Consider the following 18,010-nt stretch of genomic DNA (forward strand, 5'->3'; position numbering starts at 1 on the left):
GCTCTAGAGCAGCTCTGCTGACCTTGTACTCTGGCTCTAAAGCAGCTCTGCTGATCTGGTTCTCTCCCTCTAAATCAGCTCTGCTGACCTGATTCTCTGCCTCTAGAGCAGCTCTGCTGACCTGGTTCTATGGCTCTAAAGCAGCTCTGCTGACCTGGTTCTCTGGCTCTAGAGCAGCTCTGCTGACCTGGTTCTATGGCTCTAAAGCAGCTCTGCTGACCTGGTTCTCTGGTTCTAACGCAGCTCTGCTGACCTGGTTCTCTGGCTCTAAATCAGCTCTGCTGACCTGGTTTTATGGCTCTAAAGCAGCTCTGCTGACCTGGTTCTCTGGCTCTAGATCAGCTCTGCTGACCTGGTTCTCTGGCTCTAAAGCATTTCTGCTGACCTGGTTCTCTGCCTCTAGAGCAGCTCTGCTGACCTGGTTCTCTGCCTCTAGAGCAGCTCTGCTGACCTGGGTCTCTGGTTCTAGAGCAGGTCTGCTGACCTGGTTCTCTCCCTCCAAAGAGCTCTGCTGGCCTGGTTCTCTGGCTCTAAAGCAGTTCTGCTGACCTGGTTCTCTGCCTCTAGAGCAGCTCTGCTGACCTGGTTCTATGGCTCTAAAGCAGCTCTGCTGACCTGGTTCTCTGGCTCCAGAGCAGCTCTGCTGACCTGGTTCTCTGGCTCTAAAGCAGTTCTGCTGACCTGGTTCTCTCCCTCTAAAGCAGCTCTGCTGACCTGGTTTCTCTGGCTCTACAGCAGCTCTGCTGACCTGGTTCTCTGCCTCTAGAGCAGCTCTGCTGACCTGGGTCTCTGGTTCTAGAGCAGCTCTGCTGACCTGCTGCTTAGGCTCTAGAGCAGCTCAGCTGACCTGGTTCTCTGGCTCAACAACGACTCTGCTGACCTGGTTTCTCTGGCTCTACAGCAGCTCTGCTGACCTGGTTCTCTGCGCTCACGATGCACGCACCCGACTTCGCAAAAATATATTAAAAAAATAATATAAGTTTAGTATAAGTACAAATATATTATTTTTATGAATATCTTAAATAATCTCTTGCCCTAATATGTATATTAAAGACACATACATATCATTTTGGAACATAAAATGTTTTTGCAGGAGTCGCGCGCCCCAGCATGTATATGACGTCATGCGGGACCCGCCACCGCGCAAGCATCTCGTACCGTAATGCGCATGTGTCGCGAATGCACGGGAGCAGGCGTCGCGGACTGGTCGCATACCAATTACGCACATTACGTAATATTAAATGTATATGATGTAACTGAAAAACACTCAGCCGTCGGACACGTACGCTTTGAGTGCGCGACTCCGAAAAAAATTGGAATTTTAAAAAAAGAAAATATAAATATATTAAAATAAAAAATGAAAACAAAAAAAATAATCAATATTTCAGTTTGAATGTTTTGAAATTCTTTTTTTAGCAATTTTCTGAAAAATATATAATGTTATTTAATGAATAAAATATTTATAAATAAACAGTTAAAAAGACTGTAGAAAATCAGTACAAAAAAATAGGTATAACTACTATCACACTTAAAAATTAGCATTTAAAAAACCTTTGAAATTCACTGAAAAAAAACATAGGTTTCAGAGACGTTATAGTTAGAAATTAGCATTTAAAAAAGCTTGAAAATTCACAGAAAAAAACATAGGTTTCAGAGACGTTACAGTTAGAAATTAGGATTTAAAAAACCTTAGAAATTCACAGAAAAAACCATAGGTTTCAGGGGTGTTATAGTTAGCTGGCCATTTCACTTGTACAAAACCATAGAAATTCCTCTGTTATAGCTATAACTCGCGTCCCCGCAATGCACTGCTGATGATGTCACATATTGCATCATTCATGACATGGTCAGTGACATCACTGATGACATCACTGATGACATCTCAAATGACATCACTGATGACATCACTGATGACATCATCCACGTGACAATCTGATACACCTCATCTTACACTAGTATAACCTTTCATCACTCACTGTAAAATACAGAGTACCATATTTGAAACCATTAACACACCAATACCAATTACTACATACCCACTCACTGATTCCTAAGTCTACACACAAAACTCCCCATTCAACAACAGAATCATTTATACATGCAGTCACTACTTAATAGAACACTATCAAATGCACTTATACACATATATAGACATTGACACATCAGCAGTCATCTTAGTCGGTTATGCAGTCATCCTACTCACTCATGAAAAAAATTAATCACACTTGCATTTGCTCACTTACACAATTATCCAACAACACCTCATTTATTCAAACACATAGTAACTCATAGTTAATATGTTAAAAAATCACCATTACAATTACACACTCATTTATATAGTTACTCTCACAATCACCGACTCTTACACATACTTATTTATATACACCAACTCTCACATACAATGCCTTTTATTTTTTTACTTTGTTGAAAATGTACAACTAAAACATATATTCTCTCACCAACACACAAATAAATACACTCAGTCACCCAAAAAACTGTTTCCACATGCACTCTTAATCCTATACACCTAGTCAATCAACCATTCAAACATCTATGCATAGTTACACACACCCCATCCAACCACACGCAAACTCAGTGTCCCATACAAATACTCACCCAACTAATCAATAACTAATATACACCCTCATGTAGTTAGTGACCAACTGATGCAGCATGTTATACAACAACAGAGACAGTGATGCACACATTCACATAGTTTAGTTACTAATCCATGTATTAAGTGAGACACTTTTAATTACTCACTTAAACAGACAGTCAGACAGCTACTAAATCCTCCAACCAGACAGTTATATATCCACTTTATCTTCAATACAGATTGGTATATATATAATACATATTTAAATTTCAAACTAAACCACATTCACTGGGTGATGTCATCAGTGATGTCATTTGAGATGTCATCAGTGATGTCATCAGTGATGTCATCAGTGATGTCACTGACCATGTCATGAATGATGCAATATGTGACATCATCAGCAGTGCATTGCAGGCGTGCGAGTTATAGTTAGCAGAACTAACTATAACAGAGGAATTTCCATGGTTTTGTACGAGTGAAATTGCCATCTAACTATAACACCCCTGAAACCTATGGTTTTTTCTGTGAATTACTAAGGTTTTTTAAATACTAATTTCGAACTATAACGTCTCTAAAACCTATGGTTTTTTTCAGTGAATATATATTTATATATGGGTCTTAACCTATGCGAAGACTTACACAATTATTTTTTACTGTCTATAAGTTCCCATGTAGCTATCAAAGTCCCACTACATTTGCTGTTTATCCTGAGTCTTCTAACATGAACTTAATTTGCCCGTACAGCCTATTACTAGAGCTTTAGTATCTTCGATTAGAGTCTATTTGGAGATATTTATATTCATTTTATAATAAGGGGGCTCCCTTATATAAATTTAAAATATGGTTTTACATAGAGACTCTACATTTCCAACATGTGGCATATAATGAGGTCCTCCGTAAGGGATTTAGGTGTCTTAACTCCACCCGTTTTTTGAAAACTTCATTTTGGGCTTCTTTTTGTGGGTTGTTGGGTGCCTACCTAGATTCTCATGCAATGTTGTCTCTATTGTGGCATACCATAGGGGGTCGGAGAGCTACTCTGTGGCCCTCGTGTGATTTTGATGCCGCAGTGACTAAGATCAGGTCTATTGCTTTCTTGGACGATGTTTGTGAGGTCCTGTGTGATCTGGGCTGGACACGATGGTGAGCTTAGCGATGCCAAAAACACAATATATATAGGGGTCACTGGGGAATTGATTATGGACTGACACACCTCCAATCCCCAATCAGCACTTAACAACTAACAGGAGATGCTCAGTCTGTTCATAAAGAACAAAAAGCCACTGGACGCTGTGAAAGAAATGTCAAGAAACCTCTTCAAATAGTTTGCTCATCACCTGGCAGGAGTTAAGAGTCCATCAGCCCACCCTTACTGGCGGAGCTTCGTCATCTGAGACTCTAGGAGGTCAAGATCTAGGGCCACAGTATTGAGCCAACAGGCCCAGCTGGGTGCCCGACCTGATGCTCTTGAAAAAAACTCTTGCCAAGGTGTGTGTTCAAACTATATAGACTCTAGTGACGTGCAGTGCTCTAGTGTAAGTGTGAGTTAAAAATGGCTACCTGGGCAAAAAATATATTTATTGAAAATTGTCCAGGTGTCATATTTTAAAAAAACCAATAGTCTTGAGAAAATTGACTATTTCCTGGCTAAGTCTAATGTGGTCGACATGTTTCAGCCGAATTGGTCAACTGACCCGGCTTTCTTCAGGACCTAGATGTAGTGGAAATGAAGGCTACTGCAGGATAAACACCTTTAGTGCATAACATCGTGAAAAACAATACTCAAAAGGAAAATACAATAATCGGATGAGACTGTGGCAATTGCCACCCTACCGGACAAGCAACCTCGTGCTTGGGGGTAAGAACTATCTCTTCTTTCCTAGAGAAAATTCAGAGAGTCAGACCATCAGAAAAACGTATCCTACATAAATCACAGCATCAGTGACTACTTTTTCAGCAGTGCCCATTATGCACTGCTTAAATTACGGAAGAACCCAAACAATGGTTCCATGCAAAAAAAGGATTGAAAAAACTGTACTAAACTTACCCAGCTTTTTGTGGGAGAAAAGCCTCACCTCACCCGGCTGACTGCTCTGTGAAGAAAACCAGAAAAGTTGCATATTCATACTAATCTGTCTAAACACTTCACATGTGCATCAAACACTATAATTAACCTATAAAATCAATAACCAAAAAAACGCAGTCCCTCTTGGATATAGTAATGCAGGTAGATGAAAAAGATGTTCTTTCTAAAACATGGGTTTTTCAAAAGATACAATAATAAAGCAATTTACAATAATGAACACCTCAATCAATGTAGTGGCTCCTAACTCATTCCAAAATTAAATACAACAGAGTTCAGGGGGAGCGACACATACAATATATGAGGTTCGGGAAGAGAGGTTGTTTAGGAGAGAGAGAGGGTGGTCAGGGCACCTGGAGAAGGTCTCCTGGAGGACATAAGGGGGGCAGCAATCTGTTGGGGACCCCGAGCCAACTCTTTTTAGTAGACCCAGAAAGGTTTCCAAGGAGAGTTGGGGAAACAGGGTCATCAGGGGTGACAGGTCCCCGGTATTAGGAGAGTTGACAGGGGTGCTAGAGAACGAAATGCTGGCTTTAATGGCAGTGATCTTATCCAAAAAGTATGAGTTGAGTGAGTCGCAAAGGGGTTGAGAGGGGATTAGCTTAGGTACTATTCTATCAGGTTTAGATAGCTCGCTGACTATGGAGAAGATATCTTTGGCTTTGCTAGCTGAGTCCACGTTTTGGTTTGGAGAATGGAGGTTTTATATTCTTTCAGTAGGTTAGTGTAGATGTTTTTGTCAGCTGAGTAATAGTGAAGTCTCCATCTACGCTCCGCTTGTCTCAGTGCAAGCTTCTTAGTTTTAAGGTCCGCGGAGAACCATCGCTGAGCGTAATGCGGTCTGATAGTTTTAGTGTACTTAAGCGGGGCGACGCACTCGCTTGCTGCCCTAACTTAAGATTTGTGGCCTGAACGTGGATTGACTCTGTGGCAATAGGGGCCGTGGAAGTGAGACGAGAGCAGAAATGATCAATATTAGTGTTTTTCCAGTTCCTTGACTTGTGATTTTTAGTCGGTTTGGGTTTATTGGGCTGAACATCAGGGAGAGTGAAGCACACAAGGTGATGATCCGACCAGGTGCACGGAGAGATCAAGAGGGTTGAGGGAGTCATGTTGGCTGTCCAGACCTGATCTAAAATGTGTCCCTTGATATGGGTGGGTGCCTGCACGTGCTGGGTGCAGTTCATACCCGGCAGGAGATCCGTTAGTTCGATAGAGCTGACGCTCTCCATAGCGTCTAAAGGCCAGTAATTGAAGTCACCTATGATAAGGAGTCTGGCGTGGACAATAGCCAGGTGGGAGATCATTTCTCCCAAGGCCTGGGGAAAAGTAGGCATGCAGCAGGGGGGGTCTATAAAAGAGAGCGCAGGTGAAGGATGACTGGGGGCATTCCAGTTTAAAAACTTGGCTGTCAACAGAGGGCACACCCTTAATCTCCAGTGTCTTAAACTGATGGTCCTTAAGGATGATGATTGCTACTCCACCGCCCGCTTTTCCTAGGGGGCGGTTAGTTTGTAGGATATAGTAGTTATCTGGTAGGGCTGCCAGAATGTCGGGTATAGATTCTTCAGTGAGCCACGTTTCCGTGAGGAGAAGTAGGTCAGGCCTTTCCAACTGTAAGAGTTGGAAGATCTCGAGTTGGTGTTTTACCATAGATCGTGTGTTTAGGTATATAACTGAGAGTCCCCTTTTTCCATGACTACTGGGGGTGTTGGAAGGAAGTACTGTAATGGATGTGTCGAGGTTGTGGCTGGGGGAACTTCAGGGAAGGTGGTTCTGTGTTTGAAAATACCTGCTTCAGCTGAGCAGAGGCGGATATGGGTAGCAATCTCATAATTCCCATGTAACTCTCTCAGCTCTGTAGTGGAGTATTTTAGAAAAAGGGCAGAGTTTCTGGCCCCTGGACCTGTACGGCCGCGGACGGGCGCAGACGGGCTTGCCTTTGGCGTGCCTTTGGTGCGCCGCCGGCGCACCCGCTGCGCGTGTCCACTGCGTGGCCGTGTCCCCATCTAGCTTTATGCGGGTCAGGGCAGGCGGCAGGAAGTGAGGGAAGATGCAGGGGGAGGAGTCACGTCCCCTCCGTTCAATCGGCACCGTGGGACGATGAACTCCCTAGGATGCCCCGTGAGTGATTAGCGGCAATGCGGGGGTGAGTGAACACAATTAATACATATTCATGATTGCAGTTTAAAAAATAAAGATTTAAAAGGAGCAGCGACTTGAGTCTCACACCATGTAACACAATTCTTAATTCAATTGGTTATCACGCATATGCAAGGTTAAAAAGATAGACAAGTTTTTAGCAAGCTTCACCTCGCGGCACTCACTGTTCTCTGCTGTGCGGCCGTGTCCCCATCTAGCTTTATGCGGATCAGGGCAGGCGACAGGAATGTCTTTGAACTTTCTGTGCTTTGGTGTGTCTACAGAGCCCCGTAAGACCGTCTAGGGCATTGTCTTGAACTGTCATATGCGTGACTTCTCCCAGGGAATGACGAACTCCATTCCAATAATCTAATATATGCGGGAAGGTTCATAGCATAAGGATAAAGTCTGCCTCATCGCCTTTGCAGCAGGGGCAGCTGTGTTGGGCCTCTGGGAACAGCGGATGTATTCTCTGTGGGGTGAGGTATGATCCATGTAGGACCATTGTTTGGATACATTTTAGTTTAACATTGCGGGATACCCTCCTGGGATGTTCTAGCTTGCTCGCCCAGGCTTTGTCAGTGAGTTCTAAGCCAGCGTCCGCTGTCCATTTTGTCCTGAGATTCGTGAGTGTGATGCCAGCATGCGCCCTGATACGGGTGTACAACCATTTGATAAGATGTCCCCCAGCTCCCATATAATATAGTAAGTGAACCAGGTCATGTTGCGGGGGCTCTCTGCGTTGCGGTGCCCAAGTGTTCCTAATATAATGTCATACGATAGCATGTAGAAGATACTGACTGTCCGGTGCCCCAGTAGTCTGTACAAATGTGTCGTGATCCAGGAGGTTACCATCGCCAAAAAAAGCACCAACCTCCTCCACCCCTGCCTCTGTCAAGGCGCGTATTCTAGCCTCCGTGAGCCTAACCCCGGGGGTGGGAATACCCATTAATGGGACATTAGACGAGTAAGGGGCAATATCTGATGTATACTGTAGAGATTTTTTCCAGCATTGTAGCGCAGTCCGCAGCAATGGGGGTCCCTCCAGGGGAATCCTAGCTTTGGGCAGGAATGTAGCATACCCCGGTCAATATCCCTTGACGTAAACCCGATTTCTTGTAGATTTCTCCCTGCTGTCCAATAGGACAGCCACTGGATTTGACAAGCATAATAGTATGCCCTGAAGTCGGGAACCCCTAAACCTCCCCTGCGAGATTCCAGTTGCATGTTCTAAAGGCTCACTCTGCGGCGACCCGTACCCCATATGAGCTCCACCAGAATAGTGTTCAGGATACGGAAAATGGACTGAGGTACCACTATGGGCAGGTTCACAAAATATATATAATAACCGAGGGAGTACTACCATCTTAGAGATGGCAATTAGTCCCATCACCAATAGGGGCAGGGATGTCCAAAAGTCCACACTCGAGCGTAGTGCCGTTATAGCCTTCAATAGGTTACCCTCCAGTAGATGCACCTGCGATCTATATACTTGTATTCCTAAATATTTGAATGTGGTGTGGGTTACAGGTAGAGTATAGGTAGCGAATTGAACCTCATCTGGGCGGGGCATGTGATTTCATTGAGTTAATAATGAGGCCTGAGATCTTTCCATCTTGGAAAGAATAGTGGGTAGGGGAGTGGCTTCAGCAGACAAGTCACGAAGATATAGAAGAATATCATCTGCGTATATGGAGCTGAGGTGGGCTGTGCCATCAATGGGTATTCCCAGCTGTTCTGCTGACTGTCTCAGGGCTATTGCTAAAGGTTCCAACGCAAGTACAAACAGCAGGGGAGACAAAGGGCATCCCTGCCGTGTACCCCTGTGGTCTGCGTACTCGTGAAAGATATGTTGTCCGGTGCGAGCTCTTGCCATGGGAGATGTATAGAGTAGGCGCACCCATTTGAGAAAGGCATCAGGGAAACCAAAGCGTTGTAGGGCAGTGAACATGTAGACCCATGTTCCTGGGATTTAGACTGAACATTATGTGCAAGGTCTAACAACAATGCCCCTTGTTATTTTGTTCGGGCCAGACCATAGCCCTTAGACAAAACATACCGATGCAGCTGTTGTTTGGACAGCGTACTTGGGTTTTTAGTGGGGTACACGAATAGGTGAGACACGCTTGGAGAGGGACCTTTCTGGGGAGAATAGCAAGACAGCACCTATGATGTAGATCTACCATCTATAGGCTAAGGTATGGGGTCTGCTGACAAAGCCCAGAGATCTTCTATTATATAATAATAATACTTCTTCTTAGGAAAGGGAGGTTAGGCACTATAGTCTCCATTGTCTTTTTATGATGGCATCTCCCTTCATGATATATGGACTAGCTGCTATGCTGACTATATTTGTACTATGCATTTTCCTGCTTGTTGTGGCACGTATACTGCATTTTAGGGCACGTTAGTTAAAATAAATATTTTAAACTTTCGTGTCTCAGATCTTATTGTGGACAAGTACAACAGTGTGAGCGAAAGGGTGTGTCTTTTTACAGCGATTCCTGAGAGATCTGAGAGTGTTGTGTTCTGGGGTGTCTAATAATTTGTTTCTCTGTGAGTGAGTAGGAGAGCAAGTGAGACACTATAGCTAGTCGGTCCTAGGTTCGTGGGTACTAAGGTGGTAGGAAGACCCAGTCCCTATACACCAAGGTCCCATACTCCTGCGCATAGCAACAACAGCAACAACGCTTTCCATGGCCTAGCATTGCCAGCGCAGCAATTTTCCAGTAATACCGCTTTTTTCAAGGCTTACACCAAAGGTCACAACAAAAGTTGTCACAGTAACAACAGACCTCCTAGACCTTTGGAGGCAGAGGTTTGGAATCTGACTGAGAGTATCTAGGCCCCCAGGGGCAACAAACTATCTAATCCCCACCGATCCCTTTGCCACCTCTGCCAAACCTTTCTAGTTTGTCCTCAGTGGCACACTGTTAACTGTACAGAGGCAAGATAAGTTAATTCTTCCACGAGTGGCAAGGCATCACATTGTACAGATGGGTGCTTAAAATCATCTAACATGTATGTGCACTACTCTTCCTTTCCTCTCCCCTAAACATGCCACCTACACCTCTGACACCCAGAGGACCACCAGTGGCGTCAAATAGGCCCCCGCGGTGTAGGGGGCCTCCAACCTCCAGGGGGCCCCCTCAGCAGAAGACTCTGGCTGGAGAGCTCCAGATTAAGTTTGGAGGGGGGCCCCTGCACGTAACTTACAGGGGGGCCCTCTTCAAGTTTTGTTACCCCAGTGAGGACCACTTGTCCATTCTGCTGAAAAAAGTTCAAGTGCTCTTGTAGAAGGGAGCTATAGTGAGGGTGCCAGTATCAGAGGTTGGGACTGGCTGCGGCACCCATTACTTTCTGGTGCAGAAGTAGTGCAAAGGACTTCCTCCTATTTTAGACCTCCATCCTCTGAACTCCTACCAGAAGAAGGTCAAGTTCAGGATGCTCACCCTGGCCAAGGTTTAATTCTGCCCTGGATCCAGATGACTGGATGGTGGCATTGGGATGCCTATTTCCACATTCCCATTCTGCAGTCCCAAAGATGCCACCTGTGGGTTCAGGCAGGCCACAAGCACTTTCAGTTCTCAGTGTTCCCCTTTGGCCTTACCAGTGGCCCTCGGATGTGCTCGATGGTGGTGGAACTGGTCATTGCACACCTTCAAAGGTTTAGAATGCCAGTCTTCCCATACCTTGGCAACTGATTACTGAAGACTGGCTCGCTTCAAACAATTGTGAACCACCTTCAGATGACCTTCAGTACTACCAGACAAGTGCTCCCTTTTAATGGAGCCATTCTAGACACAGTGCTATTTCAAGCCTTCCCTCTGCCTCAAGATGTCTAGGACATTTGGACTATGATACTGTTGTTTTGACCTTTGACCTGGGTCTCAGTGAGAGTTGTTACGAGGCTTCATGCATCCTGCTAGAGGACTGCCAGGTGGCACATGTGGGCACTGTAGTGGGATCTTAAGTTTCAGAACCAAGGGAACCTTGTGGATTCCATCCAGGTGTTAGGGAAGACTGCAACAGATCTACGCTGGTAGCTGGTGGACAGCAATTGGACCGGTGGCAGACCTCTCTCCCAACCCCACCCAGAACTGACAGTTGTCACAGATGATTTGTTGCTAGGTTGGGGAAGTATTCTGGGAGAGGTTGAGATCATAGGACACTGGTCTCCAGCAGAAACTAATCTCCACATCAACTTGTTTGAGTTGTGGGAGATTCGCTTAGCATTGAAAGCCTTCCTCCTGTCCATCAAGGGAGAATGGGTACAGATCCTTGCAGACAACACCACTATCATGTTGTACTGCAACAAGTAGCATGGAGTGGGGTCATTGGTCCTGTGTCAGACGGCTTAGCACCTCTGGAACTGGTTGAGTTGTCAGGGAGTCTCTCTGGTCATACAACACACAGCAGTGCAGATGAACTCATCTGATGTTGTCTAGTGGATCACTAATTGTGGCTGCACTCAGAGGTGGCACAGACTGTTTTCCAGCAATGGGGAGAACCCTGGTGGGATCTTTTTGCCACCGTAAAGAATGTACAGTGTTAAAACTTTTTACATGTTGGAGTTCCCAAGGCAGTTCTCCCTAGGAGGTGCCATTCCCTTGGATTGGAGCTCTGGATTCCTGTATGCCATCCTGTCCAAAGTTCTGAAGAAGATCGGAACCGATCGGGCGACAGTGATCCTAGTGGATTTTGAATAGACCAGGTGAATATGGTACCAAGAAGTTCAGGGAATGAGTATCTGTCCTCTGGTCTGGCTGCCTCTTCAGTAGGACCTTCTGTCGCAGCAACAGGGCAGGGTCTTAGATCCTGCACAACGTGCACCTCCATGCATGGAGTTTTAGAGGTGACAGTTGATGGCCTACAGTCTCCCTTCTGAAGTAGTAAATGCCATTTTGGCAGCCAGGCGTCCCTCCACTGAAACCATCTATGATGGACGCTAGAAGAAGTTTATTATTTGGTGTTTTCCCTGACATTGCCAACCTATACCAGCCCCTGCTGTGGCAACAGTTAAAGGTTCCTAATCAGCCTTTCCTTTTTAGGATTACCTGATTCAGCTGTATGTTCAAATCACCTGCTGAGATGATTTTTCTAAAAGGGCTGACTCGTGTTTAAGCCAAAACCTTTTGTGATGCTGCAGTGGGACTTTAATCTGGTTCTCCCGTTTTTGGTGTGCATTCCATTTGAGACTATGCACAGTTACTCACTGAAGTTACTTACATTTAAGATGGTGTTCCTCATAGTGACCACATCATCTCATCGCATAAGTGACCTACAAGCACTGTTCAGCGATGTCCAATAACCACACACTCCGTTCTTCCCAGACAAGCTAGTGCATAGGACTAAAGGAATGTTCCTCCCTAACACCTTTCCTTATTGGGCAGCCCATTATCCTGCCTGCATTCTTCACCCCTCTAATCCATCCAAGGAGGATGAGAGCCTCCACCGCCTAGACCCAAAGAGTGCTCTGAACTTTTACATCGATCATACCAAGGACTATCTGGAAAATGATCAGCTAGCTGTTTGTGAGACTCCCAGCACCTGAGGGAGTTGTGGAGATGAATCTCCAGATCCAGTCAGGCACCTGGGGGTATTCACAAGGTGAGGAATCTGCGGTTAGATAGAGTACCCGCCAGAAAGAGCCAATGGATGCTGAATCCCCTTGCCAGTCTCCTCCAGTGGACAACCTGCACCCCTAACTTAAATTAGTGTTGTGAACCAATATAGACTGTGGTCTGTGGTGGATGGCGTGCTTTCTTCTGTGTACTTGTGATTGCCGCAGAGATCCCACTCACCCACAGAAAAGACATAACTGCCAGTGGCTGCAGCATCTAGTGTTTGGCAAACCGGGAACGTTAATGAGTTCTAGAAGCACATAAGACGTTCACCTAAAAAATACATGTGTTGCCCTTGCATGAAGCAGACACATGAATACCATTCATGATCAATGTACCCCACTCTGGCTGTGAGCACAAAAAGAGCTAAGCTGGTTAAATGTTTAATAAAAAACTCTGCAGTTCATATCGTTTAATGAATATCCTATTTATATTTGCAAATAGAGTTCCATATTTTATCTATCCATCCATATATTATCTACTGGCGGTCGCCAGTAGATAGTTATAGTTAGGACCTATTTTCCATAGGAAATCGCAACATTCTATTCCCAATAAGTCTGGCGCCGGTTGACGAATCTTCGCTAAATTTTCCAAACTTTTGGCCAGCTCCGCTCCGCTCCTACCCTGAAAGTTTCGTGGTGATTCGTCAAGCGGGGGACGAGAAAAAAGGGGGTCCCAAAACGAGTTTTCCACATGCAATTTCCCATAGGATCTGTTGTCGCAGCTACAGCCCGAACCGCTGAACGGAATTACACCAAATTTGGCAAAGAGGTAGTCCTCAGTTCAGACTCGTGCCTTTTGCATAAATGGTGTGAATCCGTTCAGTAGTTCCTGAGAAAATTAGAGTTAAAAGTACATATATATTTATGGCCGGGGAGGATCCGCGGACCCTACCCGCACCGTATGCGCACCCTCCCCGAACCGAGCACGCACCCTCCCGATCGCGCGCTGAATGCTAATTGGCTGTCGAGTGTCTGTCTACATTTGAAACCAGGAACTGTTGGTGGCCATTTTCAGCCTCGGTAGAAGCGAGGCTGAAGAAGCAAGGGGCATAAGTGTGTAAAACATATAAAGGGGGCAGTGTGGAAATACTCTGACCCTGTAGAGGTGCTTAGGGGGTCCCAGAACGACCCCCTGGAGCCCCCTTTTTTTAAAAAAAAAACGTCGAAATGCGAATACGCTGCGCGCATCCTATCGCGTTTGGTGCAGGGATCCTCTCGCGTTGGGTGCGCGGATCCAAGGAAAAAAAAATTGAAAAAAAGCCAAGAAATCATTGGTTGTATGATAACTTTCGACACTGAAAGGTAGGGTGTATATTTCTGTTTTTTAAAGGCATGATTCTTATTGTTTAACAAAAACTGATTGTAAGGAACATTATATATGATAAGCTGATATGTTGAAAAGTCAAGCACACTTGCTGTCTTGTTTAGCAACATTGTGTGCTGAACTTGTGACCTGTGTGCTCAGTGCAGTGTTCCATGACCTGTTTCTATGGTAACAGGCAGAAGACAGATTGGGGGGAAGGGTTGAAATGTATTTCATTTGGAAAGGGTTGAAATGTTCAACCAATAGAAATGTGTGTTTGCTTTTGAATGTATGTGTGAAGGATTGTGATTTGATGTTTACATGTATATGTGTGGAAAATGAAAGGGAAACTTTTCCATTCTTTGTTTTTGCTGAGAGGTGCACAGTGCAGAGATTCTGTAAAAGAAAATCTGTTGTGTGACTGATATACTTCTTAATCTACAAAACAACTTGAAAGGTGAGTTATTTAATTGTGAGGGGATGTATGTAGACTATTTTAATTTTAATCAGAATAATGTATTTCTCCTGCTAAAGTGTAGGGAATACTTTTTTTCTCTACAATCTTATTGACAGTGTGTGTGCATGTAGAAACCATTCTGTGATAAGCATTTGTGTTTTTCATGTGTTTGCAAACAGATAACTGTGCTGTTTTTATATTTTGGTGGAATTAGAAACCAGTCATTGTTTATGAATTTGTGAAATGAGTTATGTTTCTATATTAAAATGTAGTACTCCTTCTAGATGAAGAAATGTGTTTTGGTATAGTGCAAGGGATAGTGTTGTTTGTCTAGAATCACACTGAGTCTGTGTGCATTTGGGAACCACTGTGAGAGAAGTATGTGGTAACATCGTGTATTTGCTGACAGATAACTGTTTTAAAACCTGTCTTGTTGTCAAGTTTTAGTAGCATTAGAAGGCAGTTTTTGCTTATGCTTTGATTAAATGAGTCAGACTTTGACACAGAAGTGCAGTCCTGAAATATGTAGATTGTGTGCAGTCCCCTTACCACTTCCACTGTAGTGAATGAGTTTTGGTAAACTCCTAGGGATAGTGGTGCTTGTCTAGAATCACACTGTCAGTTAGTGTGCATTTGGGAACCACTGTGAGAGAAGCATTGGTAACATTGTGTATTTGGTGACAGATAATTGTTTTAAAATCGGTCATGTTGTCAAGTTTTAGTAGCTTTAGAAGCTATTCTTTGCTTATGCATTGATAAAATGAGTCAGGGTTTGACACTAATGTGCTGTACTTTAATATGTAGATTGTGTGTAGTCTCCTTACCCCTTGCACAGTAGTGAATGAGTTTTGGTAAGCTGCTAGGGATAGTGTTTCTTGTCTAGATTCACACTGTGAGTCTGTGTGCATTTGGGAACCACTGTGAGAGAAGCATTTGGTAACATTGTGTATTTGCTGACAGATAATTGTTTTAAAACCTGTCTTGTTGTCAAGTTTTAGTAGCATTAGAAGCCAGTTTTTGCTTATGCTTTGATTAAATGAGTCATGCTTTGACACTAATGTGCTGTACTTAAATATGTCGATTGTGTGCAGTACCCTTACCTCTTCTAGACTAGGGAATGAGTTTTGGTAAACTGCTAGGGATAGTGTTGCTTGTCTAAAATCACACTGTGAGTCTGTGTACATTTGGGTAAGGATTGTGATAGAAGCATTTGGTAACATGGTGTATTTGCAGACAGATAACTGTTTTAAAATCGGTCATGTTGTCAAGTTTTAGTAGCTTTAGAAGCTATTCTTTGCTTATGCATTGATAAAATGAGTCAGGTTTTGACACTAAAGTGCAGTACCATGTACTATTCTCTTCACTGTGCCAGAACTGAAAATTTTAAAGTTTTACCCAGGCACTGTCCTAGTAGTAGTCTGATGATTTAGTCAGTTTCCAAGTACTCATGTTGTGAACCATACATTACCACATAGACTGCTTCAAATGTCTATGCAGTATGCATGCAGTCTTCCAACATACTATACACTTGTCTTTCACATCCTCAAATCCCTAGTCAGTATCCATACAGTCTAGCAAACATCCGTCACTCCCTTTGCGCTCCTCCAGTGACCCATTCAGTACCAAGTACTAATCCATTCACTGTGTCAAAAGCCAACCACTTATAAATTCACCCAGGCACTCTCTTTGCTGTACTCTAATCATTCAGTTATTACCCAAGTACTCATGCAGCGAGACAGACCTTAGCACATGGTCTGCTTCAAACGCCTATCCACTATGCATGCAGTCCTCTAACCACCTACACACTTGTGTTTCACACCTTCAATTCCCCAGTCTGTATTCATACACTTCTAGCAAACACCCTGTCACTCACCCAGTGTGTCTCCTTATAGTACTGCAATCATTCAGTCAGTTAGCATGTAGTCTTTTAGTGAGGTAGGCTTTAGGGCATGAACTGCTTCAAAGTAGTATGCACTATGCATATAGTGTTTTAACCATCGTCACACTTGTGGTTCAGGGCTATAGTTTCTTAGTCAGTTTTTATATAAAATGTGTTTGTACAGTAATGGAATAGTATACATTTGAAAGTTATAAATATTTATTAATTTGTGATTCTTTTTTACAGATACAAAACAGGAGTGTTTCTCATCCGTTTGCACTCTTCTCGTGCAAGATTGTTTGGATGAAGGGTCCTTCGGTGTTTCATCATACTTGCCGTGCCGAACGAGTATTTCTTGTTAGGATCCCCTTGCAACAGAACTCTTTTGCAAATCTTGCACGTGACCAAGGTGGCATTGATCTTTGTTTGCCCCTCGGGAAAAGTAAAAAATTTCCACACCACTGAAGGAAAACGTTGTGGGCGTGGTGCGTCCTCCAAAAATTCATCCTTACATTCGGTGAATATTTTAAAGCGACAACATTTACAGTTTTTGTAAGTTAAACTTATAAAATTTTGTTAGCTGTAAGCATTTTATATATCTGTGATTTGTATCTTGTGATATTTTGTTGAGTATAGCATGTTGGTTTTTTTTTAACAATCTTTTTGATTGTTTTTTTTTTGCCCGCTGTTAAGTGATGAGTAAGATTGAAATCACTATTTTTAGTGAAATTTAATATATTCTGAGAACAGAAAAAAGGCAAACAAATTACTTTGTGGAAATTATGCTGTGTTGTAATAAATGTATTATTACATGTTATAATTTTTTTTTTCCTTTTCTTTCACAGATCCAAATTTAAAAATAATCAATTTATATGAATTTAGATTGCAATGAAAATCTGAAAAAATGTATACCATTTTTTATTGCTATTACTGTGATGGTAAGTTTAACTAAGTCTCAATATGCAGAATGAGGAGGTCTGCAAGAAGCTACAAAGTTGAAACACGTTTCTAAAAACACTCTGTTTATACCTATGTAGTTTTGAAATCTGACCATAATCAGATATCATGTGACCTGCAAAAAAAGAGATTTGAGGGGTTCATAATATTTCCCATTGTAGCTATTGAAGGCCCGCAATTATTTCAATCATTCTTCTTTGAACATCTTTGCAGACAAAACTCTGTGCTTACCTTCTATCATTCGCAAGGAATTTTTAAACTGGAAATATGTCACTTTTTGTAACATAGTTATTGCGCAAGACACTCTTTCATATTTACAAAGAGAGGAAAAGGCAGCCTGTGCACTTTTTTTTACTCCATGTAAATACAACCTCATTATGCACACCAGTTTGCGTTGAAAGGGTGTTCTATAAGTGTTGTTGTGCATGATTGCACTGAATACTCATACAACAAGACACATGTCTAGATTTTTCAGAAATCATGAATCTCGATTTGTGTGTGAATGCTGCACCATTCTAAAATTGGTGTAGGAAAGCACAACAAGGAGAATTGTTTTCATTTCTCCACATTTTTACATCTTCAATGCATGATAAAATGCTCAGCATACATTGAAGGAGAAAAATGCCTTTACTGTTTGTTTTTGTGTAGGAAGGTGTGTCTTCCTGCACAAAAACAAACAGCACATGACACAGATATCCTTGCACTATGGTACAAGGGTGCCTGTGTCACCACATGGCTGCAGTTTAAGCAGCCGTGCAGAGAGAAGCATAGATTTGCAACATATTTATGTACATATGTTGCATCCCTGTGCTTCGGAAGTACTACTGCTCACTGTATTTAATGAGGTTACTGTATGATGCTGCAGCATTTCCTCATAGTTCTGCACTCATACATTCACCATACGCTACTAATGCATTCGTTCAGTCAATTACGTACTACACATGCATTCATCTAAACTTTCACAGAC

Source organism: Triturus cristatus, chromosome 1_1 (assembly GCF_964204655.1).
Source record: "Triturus cristatus chromosome 1_1, aTriCri1.1, whole genome shotgun sequence".
Classification (NCBI taxonomy): Eukaryota; Metazoa; Chordata; class Amphibia; order Caudata; family Salamandridae; genus Triturus; species Triturus cristatus.